General features: G+C 45.9%; 2 protein-coding genes across 2 annotated transcripts in view; one reads left to right on the top strand and one right to left on the bottom strand.

Moving 5' to 3' along the window:
- The window catches only part of LOC115467289 (sorting nexin-14), a 193,165-nt gene extending 188,400 nt beyond the window's left edge, over positions 1-4,765 (bottom strand). The window contains exon 1 of the mRNA XM_030199131.1: positions 4,756-4,765. The gene's annotated coding sequence lies outside the window, so the exon portion shown is untranslated. The remainder of the gene's footprint in view (positions 1-4,755) is intronic.
- Positions 1-18,934, top strand: part of NT5E (5'-nucleotidase ecto) — a 502,044-nt gene that overhangs the window by 464,376 nt on the left and 18,734 nt on the right. The gene's annotated exons all lie outside the window — the stretch shown is intronic.

The raw sequence follows: 18,934 nt of genomic DNA, 5'->3' as shown, positions 1-18,934 counted from the left end.
AAACCTGTCCGGACGCCGGACATGTCCTCAAAAAGAGGACTTGTCCGGGTAAATCCGGACGTATGGTAACCCAATGTCAGAGGCAAGAGTGGGCGGGCCTAGGCAGATCCTCTATTCTGATTAGTTAATGTGACTGGAAGTGGGCTTGGCCACCTGTCAAAATCAATTAAAGATAATTAACGGGTGACGAATGATAGTGTGGGTAACTACTATTTGGGGTATTTTTTTATTACTATTAATAACTTGCTCAGCAGTTGACAGTGATAATTTGCAATCATTCAAGTTGGTTTGCTTTTAAAATGAAGAGCCTGTTATGGCCATGCGCTAGATGTAATCTACTTGGATTTCAGCAAAGCCTTTGATACGGTCCCCCACAGAAGACTCGTGAATAAGCTGTAAGGGCTGAACTTAGGACCGAAAGTGGTGAACTGGATAGAAAACTGGTTGACCAACAGGTGGCTACTACTACTACTATTACTACTATTTAGCATTTCTATAGCGCTACAAGGCATACGCAGCGCTGCACAAACATAGAAGAAAGACAGTCCCCTGCTCAAAGAGCTTACAATCTAATAGACAAAAAATAAATAAGCAAATCAAATCAATCAATTAATGTGAACGGGAAGGAAGAGAGGAGGGTAGGTGGAGGCGAGTGGTTACAAGTGGTTACGAGTCAAAAGCAATGTTAAAGAGGTGGGCTTTCAGTCTAGATTTAAAGGTGGCCAAGGATGGGGCAAGACGTAGGGGCTCAGGAAGTTTATTCCAGGCGTAGGGTGCAGCAAGACAGAAGGCGCGAAGTCTGGAGTTGGCAGTAGTGGAGAAGGGAACAGATAAGGGTGGTAAATGGAATCCACTCGGAGGAAAGAATGGTGAGCAGTGGGGTTCCTCAGGGGTCGGTGCTGGGGCCCATTTTGTTTAATATATTTGTGAGAGATATTGCTGAAGGGTTGGAAGGAAAGGTTTGTCTTTTGCGGATGACACGAAGATAGCCAGTAGAGTGGATACCCTGGAGGGAGTAGAAACGATTAGAAGGGATCTGCAAAAGTTAGAAAAATGGTTGAGAGTCTGGCAGTTAAAATTTAATGTAAACTAACAAAACCCCTATATGTCAACAGTGCAGTGTGTGATAAACAAAACAATTTTTTTGTAATTTTTAACATTTGCAAGTAGTGCTCAGTGACTGGGCAACCATCACTAGACTGACTGGCAGCCCTTAAATGCGTTGTACCCAACAGTACATCATCGCACTGTGCCTCCCACCTACCTAAGATGTTATGGTTTAGCTACTATAGATGATACTGAAATTCCTATGTGAGTCAAGATATCACAGAATGAAACGTCAAAGGACAAACACTTATCTTGGTGCTGCGAGGGTAAATTCAGCTGTAGCTAGTGAAAGTCCCAATCACTTCAATAACGTGCAGTGAAACATAAAATTGTAGAGCTTCTGAACCAGTTCCCTGTTGTTGTATATCCTTAGCTACTTTGTCTCCGAAGATCCTGCCCTAAGAACCAATGATTATGTGTTGACACACTCTCCACCATTTACCAGGGCATTGAAACAGTTGGATTCAGGGGAGTCCTCAGATGCTGAGGAGTCAAAACCATCTTTATCAGTGGGAATACCACCTGAGGAAAGAAAGCTCAAGGTACAACATGGCATGATAGCCATCTTTCCTTCCACCAACTTACATGCTCTGACGCACTATCTACGGCTCATGTCATGAGCGTGGTTAATGAAGCAGACGCCTCACTGCAGCCACAAGCTCAAAAGCACATGGTTCGGGATAAGGTATCTTTCAAAGATATCACCAAAACAGGGAAGATAGGGTATCTTGATAGGTTGCAAAAGAGACCGTAGTAGATCAGGTGTCCTTAAATAAAAATCAGACAAAAGATTGCAAATTAATACTGTCAAGTACTAAGCATGATGTAAATAGGAACAACAAACATAGTTTGAAATGTCTATATGCAAATGCCAGGAGCCTAAGAAATAAGATGGGAGAGTTGGAATATATTGCACTAAATTAAAAATTAGATATAATAGGCATCTCTGAGACCTGGTGGAAGGAGGATAACCAGTGGGACACTGTCATACCGGGGTACAAATTATCGTAGTGATAGGATGGATCAAATTGGTGGAGGGGTAGCATTGTATATTAACGAGAGCCTTGAATCAACTAGATTGAAAATTCTGCAGGAAACAAAACACTTCTTGAAATCACTGTGGATTGAAATTTCATGTGTAAAGGGGAAAAGGATAGTGATAGGAGTGTACTACCGTCTGCCTGGCCAGGATGAACAGACGGATGCAGAAATGTTAAAGGAAATTAGGGACGAAAACAAACTGGGCAATACAATAACAATGGGTGATTTCAATTACCCCGATATTGACTGGGTAAATGTAACATCAGGGCACGCTAGGGAGGTAAAATTCCTTGATTAAGTCAAGGACAGCTTTATGGAGCAGCTGGTACAGGAGTCGACGAGAGAAGGAAAAATTCTAGACCTAGTCCATAGTGGAGCGCATGATATGGTGCGGGAGGTAATGGTGCTGGGGCCGCTTGATAACAGTGATCATAATATGATCGGATTTTATATTAGCTTTGAAGTAAGTATACACAGGAAATCAAATATGTTAGCGTTTAAAAAAGGAGACTATGATAAAATGAGAAGAACGGTGAAAAAAAATTTGAGGAGTGACTGCGAGGGTCAAAATTTACATCAGGCATGGATGCTGTTCAAAAACACCATCCTGGAAGCCCAGGCCAAATATATTCTGCATATTGAAAAAGGAGAACGGAGACCAAACGACAGCCGGCATGGTTAAAAAGTGAGGTGAAGGAAACTATTAGAGCTAAAGAAAATCCTTCAGAAAATGGAAGAAGGAACCAACTGAAAATAGTAAGAAACAGCATAAGGAATGTCAAGTCAAATGCAAAGCGCTGATAAGGAAGGCTAAGAGGGACTTTGAAAAAAAGATTGCGTTGGAGACAAAAACATGTAGTAAATTTTTTTTAGGTATATTAAAAGCAGGAAGCTGGCAAAAGAATCGATTGCACCGCTAGATGACCGAGTAAAAGGGGCGATCAGGGAAGACAAAGACAAAGCCGTAGCGGAGAGGTTAAATGAATTCTTTGCTTCGGTCTTCACCGGGGAAGATTTGGGTGGGATACCGGTGCCGGAAATGGTATTCGAAGCTGACGAGTTGGAGAAACAATGAATTCTCTGTAAACCTGGAGGATGTAATAGGGAAGTTCTACAAACTGAAGAGTAGCAAATCTCCTGGACTGGATAGTATTCATCCCAGAGTACTGATAGAACTGAAAAATGAGCTTCCAGAGCTATTGTTAGAAATATGTAATTTATCCTTAAAATCAAGTGTGGTACCGGAAGATTGGAGGGTGGCCAGGGAAATTATAGACCGGTGAGTCTGACGTCCGGTGCAAAATGGTAGAGACTATCATTAAGAACAAAATTACAGAGCATATTCAAAAGCATGGATTAATGAGACAAAGTCAACATGGATTTAGTGAAGGGAAATCTTGCCTCACCAATCTACTACATTTCTTTGAAGGGCTGAACAAACATGTGGATAAAGGAGAGCCGGTTGATATTGTGTATCTAGATTTTCAGAAGGCGTTTGACAAAACCTCATGAAAGACTCCAGAGGAAATTGGAGAGTCATGGGATAGGAGGTAGTGTTGTATTGTGGATTAAAAACTGGTTAAAAGATAGAAAACAGAGAGTACTACTAATAGCATTACAATTAACTTATACGGTCTGTGCCCTGAGGGTGGTTGGGAGGCGGGGATAGTGCTGGGCAGACTTATACGGTCTGTGCCAGAGCCGGCGGTTGGGAGGCGGGGATAGTGCTGGGCAGACTTATACGGTCTGTACCCTGAAGAACACAGGTACAAATCAAAGTAGGGTATACACAAAAATTAGCACATATGAGTTATCCTGTTGGGCAGACTGGATGGACCGTGCAGGTTTTTTTCTGCTGTCATCTACTATGTTACTATGTATTTGTATAGCGCTACCAGACGCATGCAGATAGGGAGAGATCAGAGGAATGGAGAAGGGTAGTTAGTGGGATTCCCCAGGGCTCTTTGCTGGGACAGCTGCTTTTTAACATATTTATAAATGACCTAGAGTTGGGAGTAACTACTGAGGTAATTAAATTTGCTGATGACACAAAGTTATTCAAAGTCGTTAAATCGCAGGAGGATTGTGAAAAATTTCAAGAGGACCTTACAAGACTGGGGGACTGGGCGTCTAAACGTTTAATGTGAGCAAGTGCAAAGTGATGTATGTGGGAAAGAGGAACCCGAATTATAGCTATGTCATACAAGGTTCCACGTTAGGAGTCGCGGACCAAGAAAGGGATCTAGGTGTCGTCGTTGATGATACGTTGAAACCTTCTGCTCAGTGTGCTGCTGCAGCTAAGAAAGCAAGTAGAATGTTAGGTTTTATTTATTTATTTATTTATGGCATTTATATCCCACATTATTCCCACCCATGGGCAGGCTCAATGTGGCGTACAATAGTCTAGTAAACAACATTATTACAAAATACAGCAATTAGTGTCAGAGAAGGGGGAGAGGGAGAGAGGGGAAGTTGTCGATAAGGCTGCCGTGGTTCAGAAGGATGTAACACCAGAAGGGCTCATGGCATATGCTCTACCAAAAAGGAAAGGAATGGAAAACAAAAATGAGGATGTTATAATGCCTTTGTATCGCTCCATGGTGCGACCGCACCTCGAATATTGTGTTCAATTCTGGTCGCTGCATCTCAAAAAAGATATAATGGAATTAGAAAAGGTGCAGAGAAGGGCGATGAAAATGATAAAGGGGATGGGATGACTTCCCTATGAGGAAAGCCTAAAGCAGTTAGGGCTCTTCAGCTTGGAGAAAAGGCGGCTGAAGGGAGATGATAGAGGTCTATAAATAAAATAATGAGTGGAGTTGAACGGGTAGATGTGAAGCGTCTGTTTACGCTTTCCAAAAATACTAGGACTAGGGGGCATGCGTTGAAACTACAATGTAGTAAATTTAAAACGAATCAGAGAAAATTTTTCTTCACTCAATCTGTAATTAAACTCTGGAATTCGTTGCCAGAGTGTAAAGGCGGTTAGATTAGCAGAGTTTAAAAAAGGTTTGGACAGCTTCCTAAAGGAAAAGTCCATAGACCGTTATCGAATGGACTTGGGAAAAATCCACTATTTCTGGGATAAGCAGTATAAAATGTTTTGTACTTTTTTGAGATCTTTCCAGGTATTTGTGACCTGGATTGGCCACGGTTGGAAAAAGGATGCTGGGCTTGATGGACCTTTGGTCTTTCCCAGTATGGCAATAATGTACATATTACACACACACAAAAAAAAAGAATGCAAAGAGTAGCCCACTCCCAGACTACCGTACAATCCCCATCTCATGAGATTGCCACTAGAGGTCAGGGCAGCCATTTTGAGAGCAGAGCTAATAAATGGGTAGGAGTGACTGGGGATCACTCCCTGACTATACTCCTAGATAGCCAGGGATTGTAAGATAGAGTGGGGCATCTAGAGGTGGGCCGGGGTGGGGGGGGAGGCAACTCCCGTTCAGAGAGGAGAGGGAGGGAGGAAGATAAACAGGACAAACACAAATTTTTGGTTTCCACTGAAAACAGATGGTCAGTTTGGCCAAAACCATAGCCATAACCTTTAAGCCAAACATGAAACCAGATAGAAATAGGACTTTGGGCCAGTTTTGGCCCAATAACTGAAAACGAAATTTGGTCAGCCTCTATCCTCAGGTTGTTTCTGAGTCTATCCCCCTTTCACCTTCATCCTGTGCCACCTTGTTCCAGAGCTTCATCTCAGTTGAAAGAGACTCCTCTCCTGTGCACTTATGCCACATAGATATTTACATAGTTACATAGTAAATGATGGCAAATAAAGACCTGAGCAGTCCATCCAGTCTGCTCAACAAGATAACTCATTTTACATGGTATGTAATACTTTATATGTATACCCGAGTTTGATTTGTCCCTGCCTTTCTCAGGTCACAGACAGTAAAAGTCTGCCCAGCACTGTTCCTGTACTAAAAGTTCTGAAGCTAACTTTGAAACCCCTTAAAATTTACACTCCAGCCCATCCATATCTATTCAGTCACGATCAGAGCACAGACCGCAGAAGTCCGCCCTGCACCGCTTTTACTCTCCAAATACCGGTGTCACCACCCAATCTCTGCTAAGATTCCATAGATCCATTCCTTCTAAACAGGATTCCTTTGTGTTTACCCCACGCTTGTTTGAATTCCTTTACCGTTTTCATCTCCACCACCTCCCGTGGGATGGCATTCCATGTATCTACCACCCTCACTGTGAAAAATTACTTCTTGACATTACTCCTGAGTCTGGCCGCCTTCAACCTCAATTCATGTCCTCTAGTTCTTCTGCCTTCCCATCTCTGGAAAAGGTTCATTTGCGGATTCATACCTTTCAAATATTTGAACGCTGTATCATGTCACCCCTGTTTCTCCTTTCCTCCAAGGTATACATGTTCAGGTCGGCAAGTCTCTCCTTGTGCGGCACCCCCGGATATTAAAACACTTCCTCCATTCGTGAACACTAGATCCTGCATCGACTCTTCCCTGTCTGAGCAAGGTACTTTGACAGGCGTCCATAATCTCCCTACTTCTTTCCGATTTTGCAGACGGGACGTTCCAATCCACATCAGACAATTTGAAGTCTCCCAACAGTAGCACCTCCCCTTTCATACCAATCTTTTGAATATCCTCTATCAGATCCTTGTCTAGCTTTTCCATTTGTGCCGGAGGTCTGTAGATAACCCCCGTGTGAATACAGGTTCCATCTTCTCTTTCCAGGACGATCCATAAAGCTTCTTCCTTTCCCCAGGTCCCCCGCATTGTCTCTCACATACAGCACCACTCCACCCGTTCGGCCTTCTCTGTCCTTTTTAAAAAGATTATAGCCCAGTATAGTCACTTCTCATTCATGGGTATCATTGAACCACATCTCTGTAATAGCAACAATATCCAAGTTTTCTTCAATCATTAGGGCTTGAACCTTTTTACCTAGACTACGAGTATTTGTGCTCATTGATTTCCATCTGCATAGTGAGTTTAGGTGGTTTTCTATATTTAGATGACCTTTCCCTCTGCCATCAAGTTTATTCTGGGGTGACTTTCCGAATTCCCTTGTTTCCTTTTGTCACCCCTGCCTTCTAGTTTAAATGTCTAGAAACATACTATCTGAATTTCTCCCCAAGGATCCATTTTCCCATCACAGAAAGATGTAGCCCATCATTACAGTACAGCCTGTTATTTTTCCACATATTACCCCACGCTCCTATGTAACTAAAACCTTCTTCTTTTTTTTTTACACCAAGACTCAAGCCACTTATTGAACTCCACTGTTTTGTGTAGTCTTTCACTCCCTTTCCCCATGTGGGAATTACTTCAGAAAAAGCCACAGTCCGAACCAAAGATTTCAGTCCATCCCCAAGCTTCTGGAATGCTCTCTGTGCTGTAAACTTGCTATTGTTGGCCAGGTCATTTCTCCCCAGGTGTCTCTATTGTAAATGTTTCTATCGTATTTCCCCTCTCCCATCTTTCTTCCAAAGAATACATATTGAGATATTTAAGTCTGTCCCCTTATGCTTAAGACCACTGATTGTTTTATTAGTCTCCCTCTGAACCGACTCCACTCTGTTTATATCTTTTTAAAGGTGCTATCTCCAGAATTGTACTCGGTATTCTAAATTAAGTCTCACCAGAGTCTTATACAGGGGCATCATCACCTCCTTTTTCCCACTGGCCGTTCCTTTCCCTATGTATCCAAGCATTCTTCTAGCTTTTGCTGGCACCTTTTCTTCCTGTTTGACCATCGTAAGATCATCATATACGATCACACCCTCCTGATCCTCTTTCATGCACAAATGTTCTTTACTCCTAAACTGTACTGTTTCTTCAGGTTTTTACAGCCCAAATGCATGACCCTGCATTTTTTAGCATGAAATCTTAGCTGCCAAATTCCAAGTCATTCCTTTAGCTTTGCTTCCTCATGTTATCTGCACCATCAGGGTGTGTAGTAGATGTACAGTTTTTTTTTATGGGGGGGGGGTCATTACCCTGAGGTATATACCATCTGCACCAGATGATTTGCTGCTATTTAACTTGTCGATTTGGCTTATTACATCTTCCGGGTTCACCAAGATTTGTTTTAGTTCCTGGATATCATTACCCTTAAATGCCATTTTTAGTACAGAATAACACCTTTACATCCTCCTCAGTAAAGACTGCAGCAAATAATTCATTTAGCGGCTCATTTTCAAAGAGTTTAGACTTAAAAAGTTCCAGAGGTATTATCAGGCCATTTCGAAGAGAAGGACGTCCAACTTTCGACATAAATCGGAAGATGGATGTCCTTTTCACAAAGTCGTCCAAATTGGTATAATCGAAAGCCGATTTTGGATGTCCCAATTGCAGTCCGTCACAAGATGTCCAAATTTCAAGGGGGTGTGTCGGACGCGTAGCGAAGGCGAGACTTGGGCATGCCTAACACTTGGACGTCCTTGACCCATAATCGAAAAAACTAGGACATCCCTGACGAACACTTAGACGTTTTCACCCGGTCGTGTTTTTCTTATGACTAAGGCAGAAAAAGGTGCCCCAGATGACCAACGAGAGAATCGGGGATGACCTCCCATTACTCCCACCAATGGTCACTAACCCCCCTCTAACCCTCAAAAAACATCTTTCAAAATATTTGTGCCAGCCTCAGAAGTCAGGTCCATGACAGCTCATGCAGGTCCCAGGAGCACTTTTAGTGGGTACTGCAGTACACTTCAGGCGGAACCAGGCCCATACCCCCCCTACCTGTTACATTTGTGGAGTAAACCAGCTCTCCAAAACCCACCAGAAACCCACTGTACCCAAATAAAAGTTCCCCCCCTTCACCCGTTAGGGCTATGGTAGTGGTGTACAGTTGTGGGTTTTAGGGGGGGGGGGGTTGGGGGACTCAGCACACAAGGTAAGGGAGCTATGTGCCTGGGAATATTTTATGAAGTCCACTGCAGTGCCCTCTAGGGTGCCCGATTGGTGTCCTGGCATGTCAGGGGGACCAGTGCAGTAGAAATGCTGGCTCCTCCGACGACCAAATGGCTTGCATTAAGAGGTTTTTGACATGGACGTCTTTGGTTTCGAAAATTGCTGAAAGTCAGAAATGTCCATGTCTAGGGACGTCCAAATTTAAGGATTTTTAAATTTGGTCGTCCCTGATGGTATTATTGAAAAAAGGGTGGACGTCCATTTGTTTCGAAAATACGGTTTTCCCCGCCCCTGAATTTGGACATTTTGCAAGGACGTCCAAATCAAAACTTGGATGTCCCTTTCGAAAATGCCCCGCCACGTAACTTTTTTTTTTTTTTTTTTTTTGTTACATTTGTACCCCGCGCTTTCCCACTCATGGCAGGCTCAATGCGGCTTACAACTTTGTAAGTCTAAGTACTTTGAAAATGTGCCCCTTAGTCTCTCTGCTATGGCCTTGTCCTCTCTAAGTGCTTATACACCTTGATGATAAAAAGATCTCACAGGCTTTGTTTCTAATGTACCTGAAAATGTTTTTGCCTCTACAACAAGCTTCTTTTAAATTCGTTTTAGCCTTCTTTATCAGTGCTTTTCATACAACTTGCTAGTGCTTATTATGTTGCTTCAAGTTTTCTTCATTTGGATTCTTTTTCCATTTTTTTGAAAGATGTTCAATTGGCTCTAATAGCCTCTTTCACCTCACCGTTTAACGATTCCAGCTTTCATTTGGCCTTCCTTCCACTTTTTTGGATACGTGGAATATATCTAGTCTGGTCTTCCAAGACGGTATTTTTAAGCAATGTCCATGCCTGATTTAAGCTCCTAACCTTCCCATCTGCTCCTTTTAGGAATTTTGGCCATTTTCTTCTTTTTATAATAGTGCCCTTTCAAAAGTTAAATGGTAATGGAACAGATTTCCTTAGTGTCTTCATGCCAGTTATCCTGTAAAACACCAAGCTCCAAGAGGGTGTTTTTATGGGGCGGGGATTATTATTATTATTGTCCCTGTGATGAAGACTGATCACAGCAAGTTGGTCAAACAGAGCCATTGCTATAAACCTAGTAAGAAGTTTACTGTTCATTTTTTTAAAAGTCATTATCACTCTAGGAATTAGATGTAAAATTGTCTAATTTTAGGACTGCTGCCACTGAAAAAGAAAATTCTAGTAATTGTCTGTCTAATCAAGAAAGATATAAATGATATGCATATTTTTTTTCTTCCCCAGGAATACGGGTAGTATATGACCTTTCTAAAAATTCAGGAAATAGAGTCGTCAAAGTGGAAGTTGTTTGTACAGAATGTCGTGTTCCTTCTTATGTACCCTTGGAAACAGACAAAATCTACAAAGTTGTTCTTCCTTCTTATATTGTTAATGGAGGAGATGGGTTTACTGTATTAAAAAAATGAACAAATAAAACATGACAGTGGTAAGTATAAGCACTGTATACATATATCTTAATATTCACATTGTACTACACTGAACTTTATATGCTATGTAGGAGGGGACCCCCCCACTCTGTCACTGAGTGTTCAAGATTATACAGTAAATATGCATTAGATCTATGTGCATACAGTGGAGGCAATGCATGAAAACAAACCAGTACACCTCTATATAATTTGTTATAGATCAAATGCTATTGCACAGTATTTGTGATATTTAAAGAGAGTTATGAATAGACATGGAGAAGTAAACTAGTGGTTACATCTGGGGCTGAGATTTCAGATGCCACTGATGTTCCATGTGGCCTTGGGTATGTCACATACAGGCTTATTTTCGAAAGAGAAGGGCGCCCATCTTCTGACACAAATCTGGAGATGGGCATCCTTCTCTCGGGGTCACCCAAATCGGCATAATCGAAAGCCGATTTTGGGCGGCCTCAACTGCTTTCCATTGCGGGGATGACCAAAGTTCAAGGGGGCATGTTGGCACGGTAGCAATTCGGGACTGGGGCGTGATTAAGAGATGGGCGTCCTCGGCCGATAATGAAAAAAAGAAAGGCGTCCCTGACGAGCACTTGGCCTACTTTACTTGGTCCATTTTTTCTTGTGACCAAGCCTCAAAAAGGTGCCCGAACTGACCAGATGACCACCAGAGGGAATCGGGGATCACCTCCCCTTACTCCCCGAGTGGTCACCAACCCCCTCCCACCCTAAATTTTTTTTTTTTGCCAGCCTCTATGCAAACATAAAATGTCATACCCAGCTCCATGACAGCAGTATGCAGGTCCCTGGAGCAGTTTTAGTGGGTGCAGTGCACTTCAGCCAGGTGGACCCAGGCCCATCCCCACCCCTACCTGTTAGACTTGTGGTGGTAAATGTGAACCCTCCAAAACCCACCAGAAAGCCACTGTACCTACATGTAGGTGCCCCCCTTCACCCCTTAGGGCTATGGTAGTGGTGTACAGTTGTGAGTAGTGGGTTTGGGGAGGGGTTGGGGGGCTCAGCACCCAAGGTAAGGGAGCTATGCAGCTGGGAGCACTTTGTGAAGTCCACTGCAGTGCCCCCTAGGGTACCCGGTTGATGTCCTGGCATGTGAGGGGGACCAGTGCACTACAAATTCTGGCTCCTCCCATGACCATAGGGCTTGGATTTGGTCGTTTTTGAGATGGGCGTCCTCGGTTTCCATTATAGCCGAAAACCGGGACGACCGTCTCTAAGGTCAACCATCTCAACATTTAGGTCGACCATCTCTAAGGTCGACCTAAATGTGGAGATTTGGGCGTCCCTGACCGTATTATCGAAATGAAAGATGGGACGCCCATCTTTTTTGATAATACGGATTTCCCCGCCCTTTCGTGGGGCCGTCCTGCGAGGACGCCCTCATGAAAACTTGGGCACCCTGTTCGATTATGCCCCTCACGTTCTTTTATTACCCTATGTAGAAAACATAGGGCCCTATTTACTAAGCCTCGCTGTAGGCACACAAACATTTTAGTGCGCACTAATGCTAGAGACATCCATAGGAATATAATGGGTGTCTCTAGCGTTAGGACGCATTAAAAAGTTGAGCACCTACAGCGAGGCTTAGTAAACAGAGAATGTAAGCCCTCTGGGGACAGGGGAAAATTCTTACTGTACCTGAATGTAACTGAAAGGGATATGCATTCATTTGAAACATGGGAAATGTGAACGACATTTGCCATGTCATCTGATATCACTTTGTGCCCGAACAGACAGCAAAAACCTGAAATTTCATTTTTTTCCAGTGTCATAAATAGTTCACACGTTTCCAGAGTGCACCTCATTTGTGAAGAGGGCACGCACTTTCCCAGTAGTGCACACTCTTTGTAAATAGTGTACACTACTAACAATATTTGTTTCTGAAATAAAAATACAAAAAAATTCCTGTAAATGACGAGAAACTAAACTAAACGTAACTTTTTGTGCTGCACACCCTAATAACTGACCTCAAGTTGCTGCTCAAAATGTATGAGCTGAGTCAACAGAATCCATGTGCTAGATCAGCTTTTGATACTGGGCTTGACTCCTCTTTGGTCTGATCCAATATGGCATTTCTTATCATCTGATGCTATAGTATATTGTCAGCTGCATGGAGGTAGTCTAGAGACAAAGAGGGGCATAATCGAACGCGAACGCCTATCTCCATGGGCATCTATGTTCAAAAACGGGTACGTGAAGAGGAGGGACAGACCGTATTTTCGAAAAAAATGGACGTCTTTTTTTTTTCGAAACTATGGTTTGTACGGACCAAATGCCATGGATTTGTTCGTTTCTGAGCTGGGCGTTTTGTTTTCTTAGCGATAATGGAAACTAAAACCGGCCAGCTCAAAAACGTCCTAATCCGAGCCATTTGGTCGTGGGAGGGGCCAGGATTCGTAGTACACTGGCCCCCCTGACATGCCAGGACACCAACTGGGCACCCTAGAGGTCAGTGCGGTGGACTTCAGAAACAGCTCCCACATGCATAGCTCCCTTACCACGGGTGCTGAGCCCCCAACCCTCTCCCCCAAAACCCACTATTCACAAGTGTACAACACTACCATAGCTCTTAGGGGTGAAGGGGGCATCTATATGTGGGTACAGTGGGTTTTGGAGGCCTCCCATTTACCAGCACAAGTGTTACAGGTAGGGGGGATGGGCCTGGGTCCGCCTGCCTGAAGTGTACTGCGATACCCACTAAAAGTGCTCCAGGCCTCTAGGACTTGTTGCTGCTGTAGAACCTTGGCACACCAGTTGACACCTGAAGACTAATGTCTCCGAAAATGTCCTTTATTGGAATAAGCACATTTACTCACAGTTAACTGCAGATCAGAGGTTGTGCCCCACTGGCAAAGAGTCTCCCTGGTACTGTGATTAGCAGTAGGTCAGAGCTGGCAGAATGCTTTACAATGCCCACTTTCAGTAACGTGGGTAACACATGAAAGGGAGCTAAAACTGGTTTACAAAAATGGCCACTACCTCATGGACTACCGGAAACAAAACAGGGCACACACTGACCCAGTAAGCAGAGGGAAAAGCACCATGGGAGTAGAGCCTACCAACTACCAACATCATGAGCATTTAACACAAGCTAGTGGAATCACGGAGCCCAATACCCTATACCCACCACAATGCATTGCTGATGTGACTCTGCAGCGCGCATAACAGAAAAGGTGTCACACTCACCCGAGAGCCACATCAGAACCAGGGAAAGGCTGTCAGAGGATAGAACACATTCTGCTGTCATGGAGGTGGGTACGGCATTTGAGGCTGGCATACAGGCTGGGAAAAAAAGTTTGTGGAGGGGGTTAGTGACCACTGGGGGAGTCAGGGGAGGTGATCCCCGATTCCCTCCGGTGGTCAGTTGGGGCACTTGTTTGGGACTTGGACCTGAAAAAAAAGGGTCCAAATAAAGCGGACCAAATTCTCATAAAAACGCCCTTCTTGTTTCAATTATCAGCTAAAGACGCCCATCTCTCCTCGGCTGATAACCACGCCCCAGTCCCGCCTTCACCACGCCTCCGACACACCCCAATCCACTTTGTTCGTTCCTGCGATGGAGTGCAGTTGAAGACGACCAAAATCGGCTTTCGATTATACCGATTTGTTCGCCCACTGGAAAGACGCCCATCTCCCAATTTGGGTCGAAATATGGGCGTCTTTCTCTTTCGAAAATAAGCTGGAAAGTCTCCTAGAGGCCCTAATTTCCTTTCGAACTCTCTTTGGGACCCTCTGTTTTAAGTATTTCTTTCGAAAAAATTGTTTAGAAAATGATCTGTCTGTGATTGGGTGATAGCTTGATGCCATCAACCCTGGGTTAGGAATGTGTACCCCTTTATAGAACAACATTCAATCCATGAAAAGGGTCCCTTTTCATGTATGAATATTGGGGTCACCTGTGTGAATCCTAAGTTCGGTCATCGTGGCTAGGAAGGCAGTTGCAGTTATTCGATGTAAGATAGTGTACCCATAGTATTATGTCATTTATTATTATTTCCATTGAGATTAGAATGTCTCATTGGCAGAATTGGACAGAAACAGAGAGATCGTGGCTACCTGTCAAAGTGCTTGCTCAAAAAAATGTTATGGAACCCACGAGGGAAGGGTTGACACTAGGTATAGTACTCAGAAATGGAGGAAGTGTTTCCACCTAGGCAATAGTGCTATCACACGATATGGTTTGATAAGAGTAAAAGCGGAGTGCAGATGCACAAAACTCAAAGTACTGGATTTCGGACATACTGATTTTGGTAAAATGGGGGAATACCTGAATTAAGGAGCTGACATCATTGGGTAGCTATAGTAGAAGTGGAAGCGTAGTGGTCCAAGCTGCAAGCTGAAGAACCAGTGGACGACGCTCCAGATGAATAAACTGTTTATTAAATGATGAACAAGACTCTCTGTAATTTGTTTAATTTTTCCTTTCTAATTTCTCGTTTAAAATTATCTAAACATCTGTTGACACCTAAAATCACTGTGTCAAAGTTAGTTTTTCTTTAGGACAGTGATGGCGAACCTTTTAGAGACCGAGTGCCCAAACAGCAACCCAAAACCGAATTATTTATCGCAAAGTGCCGGTACTCATTATGGGCGGGGTCACCACATATGACTCCACCCCTATGATAGCCACACCCCTTACACCAGCCATGGCGCATATAAACAGACATCATTGAAAATATTATACTAGTGTAGGAGAAAAAATAACATGACTTTCTTCCATTATAAATCATTTCTGTAAGCTGTTACAGCTCCAGTATGCCCAGTGCAAAATAAGACAGCAGATGTAAATTCTCCAATTCGACATATTCCAAACACTAAAATGAAAAAAAATGATTTTCCTACCTTTGTTGTCTGGTGATTTTTTTTTCTATCCATATTGGTTCTAGTCGCTGATTCTGCTGCTCTCTATCTGTTCTCTTAACTCCGTTTCCAGGGCTTCCTTTCCATTGATTTCTTTACTTTCCTCCTTTCTTCTTCATTTCTTGCCCTCCATCCATGTCCAGCAACCATCCCTCCCCTCCAGCCACAAATGTCCAGCAGCCCTCCTCTCCCCCCTGCCCTACCTCCCAGCACCCAGCAGCACCCAGCACCCACCATCACTCCCACCAGCACCCAGCAGGCCTCCCTCCCACCCAGCACACCATCAGGCTTCCCTCACCCAGCAGCAGGCCTCCCTCCCCCCAGCACCCACCAGCAGGCTTCCCTCCCACCCAGCACCCAGCAGCAGGCCTCCCTCCCACCCAGCACCCACCATCAGGCCTCCCTCCCACCCAGCACCCACCATCAGGCATCCCTCCCACCCAGCACGCAGCAGCAGGCCTCCCTCCCACCCAGCACCCACCATCAGGCCTCCCCCACCCAGCAGCACACAGACAGCACCAGGCCAGTCCCGCCCTCCCTCCAACCCAACGAGCATCAGCCTGCCCGTCCGTCCTCCCTCCCTCCCAGCACCAGGAACCCCCCTCCTCCTAAAATTTAAAAAGCGTACCTCCAACCTCCTCAGTCAGGGTTAAGGCGGCGTGCGTCGGCAGCGAAGCGCCTGTGCTTCGCTCGACGCGCCTTCGGCCTTCCCTGTCTCTCAAGCTCTGGTCCCGGCGAGACCAGAGCTTGAGAGACAGGGAAGGCCGAAGGCGCGTCGAGCGAAGCACAGGCGCTTCGCTGCCGCTGCCAACGCACGCCGCCTTAACCCCGACTGAGGAGGTACGCTTTTTAAATTTTAGGAGGAGGGGGTTCCTGGTGCTGGGAGGGAGGAGGCGGGGGGCGTTGCTCGTTGTGTTGGAGGGAGGGCGGGAGGAAGGCCGAACTGGGAGGGAGAGTGGGCGGACCAGCGATGGCGACGGCGCGTGCCAAGGGAGAGGGCTCTGCGTGCCCTCTCTGGCACGCGTGCCATACGTTCGCCATCACTGCTTTAGGATATCAAGTTTTTCCTCAACCACTCTGGTCGATGCAGATTTCCTTGTCATCAGCAGCAGATGAATCCATTAACTGATGGGTTGTGTCCGCCTACCAGCAGGTGGAGATAGAGAACACTGAAAAACCATAGTGCTCTATGGACGGCTAGCTCCATCTGCCTTCAGTATTTCTCTACCTCCCAGCAGGTGTGGACGTAGCTTGATCAGCTCCTGGAAAAAAATTGTGCCTGGGGTGGCTCCTGTGCTTTTGCCAGTTGAAGCTGGGGTGTTGTGGCTGGTGGTGCCCACTTTGAAGGCATATAGGTTCGCCCTTTCCCTGCCTTACCCATCCCTTTGCCTACCGGAGTACCTCTGTTGCTGCCTGCCTCCAACTTTCCTCACAGCGTTAAAAAAAAAAAAAAAAAAAGAGTACGCATTGGTTCTGCGTAGCTATTCTGAGGCTAGTTTCCACGTGCAGCTTGACCGGAGCTTTTTTGACTCGGTCTTTTGAGGTGTGCAGCGCTGCATACACTTTGTAGCGCTATATAAATGCTAAATAGTAGTAGTAGTAGTAGAGTGGTGCCCAGCTCCTCCGGGAAGGTCCCACAGATGCCGTTCCGATCGGGGTAAGTTTTGGCGCGAGGCCGCTATTTTACTTACATAATTCCGTCCGGGCGGACGATGGCTGCTGAAGCAGTTAAACGCTCTGTAAGACGTGCTCTTTAGACGCTAGAGCTGATACAAGCATGGCGAGCGATGATTCTTTCCGCTCAATGGAGCTGGCAGCGGGCGCCATTTTGGAAGCGCCGCATGCCTCGACCCTCGCTATGCGGAGGAGTCTGAGTGCAGGGGGACGCATCGGTTAGAAGCTTAACAGAGGAGCCCTCTGTTCCCGATTCTCCTGATCGGAGACGGAGGTCAGGGGTGAGTGTTTCTCTCTCACCCAGAGTTTGTGCTTTAATGCATAAGCTATCATGCTGAAAGGAGCTCTGCACACATGTCTGACACTGGGGGGGGGCGCTGCTACCGGTTTCCCCCAGGTGTTGATGGCCCAGGGCTGGCTGATTCCCCCGAGCGCTGGAGGGACACAAACCATAGACAGGGTAAATTTCCCCGTCGGAGGAGTGGCCGCACTTCCCCTCCCCCCCCCCCCCCCCCCCCCCCCCCCCCCATGGTCGGGATTCTGAGGGTTCTGGCAGGGTCTCATGGTCTGAAGAGCTAGAGAAAAGTGCCGGTTTGCCACTGGATCTGGATGATCCCAATGCAGTGAGGATTTTCTACCGCGATGAGCTGCCAGCGCTCATTTCTGACGCCTTGCAGGCCCTCTCGATTGATGATCCTGCCAAGGGCGAGGCCTCCTCTGGTAATCCAAGGATGGCGAGTACTAAGAAGCCTGCTCGAGCCTTTCCTGTGCATGACTCCATCCAAAAGCTTATTTCAGCTCAATGGTCTGAACCCGATTGGCCTTTGAAAGTGGCCAGGGCTATAGGTCAACTTTACCCTCTAAGTGAGGAGCACTTGGCCTCTTTGGGGATACCTAAAGTGGACGCTTTGGTCACAGCGGTGACTAAGAGGACCACCCTCCCCGTAGAGGGAGGGGTGCCCTGAAAGACATGCAGGGACCGGCGGCTGAATCCGCATTGAAACGGTCTTTTGAAATCTCGGGCCTCACCTTAAGGGCATCTATTTGCAGTTCCTATGCTGCCCGGGCCTGCCTTTCTTGGTTACAATAGGCAGTGGAACAGCCCGCGGATGGTGCGGAGTCCCTCGCTGACGGTTGCACCACAGATGGAGTCGGCCCTGTCATTTTTGGCTGACGCCCTCTATGATCTGGTCAGCACTTCGGCTAAACAGATGTCTGTGGCGGTTGCAGCCCGCCGCCTTCTATGGCTACGGCATTGGGCGGCTGATATGGCCTCTAAGCACAGGCTGGTGAAGCTTCCCTTTCGGGGCCACCTGTTATTTGGAGAGGAGCTGGAGAAAATTGTGAAAGACCTGGGGGACCCTAAGCCCCAGCGGTTACCAGAGTATAGGCCGAGGCCTTCTTCCAGGGTTCTGTGTGGCCCTCCTCTTCCAGACCTCGCTTCCATGAAGCTTGCGGTATCGCCCGGGGCACTCTGCTGGGGTTCTCAACGTGCCCGTTTTCAGCAGGTGAACTCCTTTCGCTCAGACAAGCGTTCCGTAGCGGTTGCTTCAAGGCCTGGAGTTCAGGGGCGGCCCTCTCAATGATGGGGCGCCGGTCCATTCCTCGATTCCTGCAGTAGGAGGACGTCTTTCCCTCTTTCTCGAGGAATGGACCAAGATTACCTCCGATCAGTTGGTCCTGGACCTGATCTGAGAAGGTTACCGATTGAATTCAGCGCCCCAGTGAGAGACGTGTTTGTGGAGTCGCAATGCGGTACTGCTATCAAACGGGCGGCGGTAGAGGAGATCTTACAAGTCTTGTTGTATCTTGGAGTGGTGATCCCTGTTCCTCCTCCCGAACGCGGCTACGGTTGCTACTCCATTTA

Source organism: Microcaecilia unicolor, chromosome 3 (genome assembly GCF_901765095.1).
Source record: "Microcaecilia unicolor chromosome 3, aMicUni1.1, whole genome shotgun sequence".
NCBI lineage: Eukaryota > Metazoa > Chordata > Amphibia > Gymnophiona > Siphonopidae > Microcaecilia > Microcaecilia unicolor.
The sequence above is the reverse complement of the archived record's forward strand: the minus strand, read 5'-3'. Positions and strand labels throughout refer to the sequence as shown.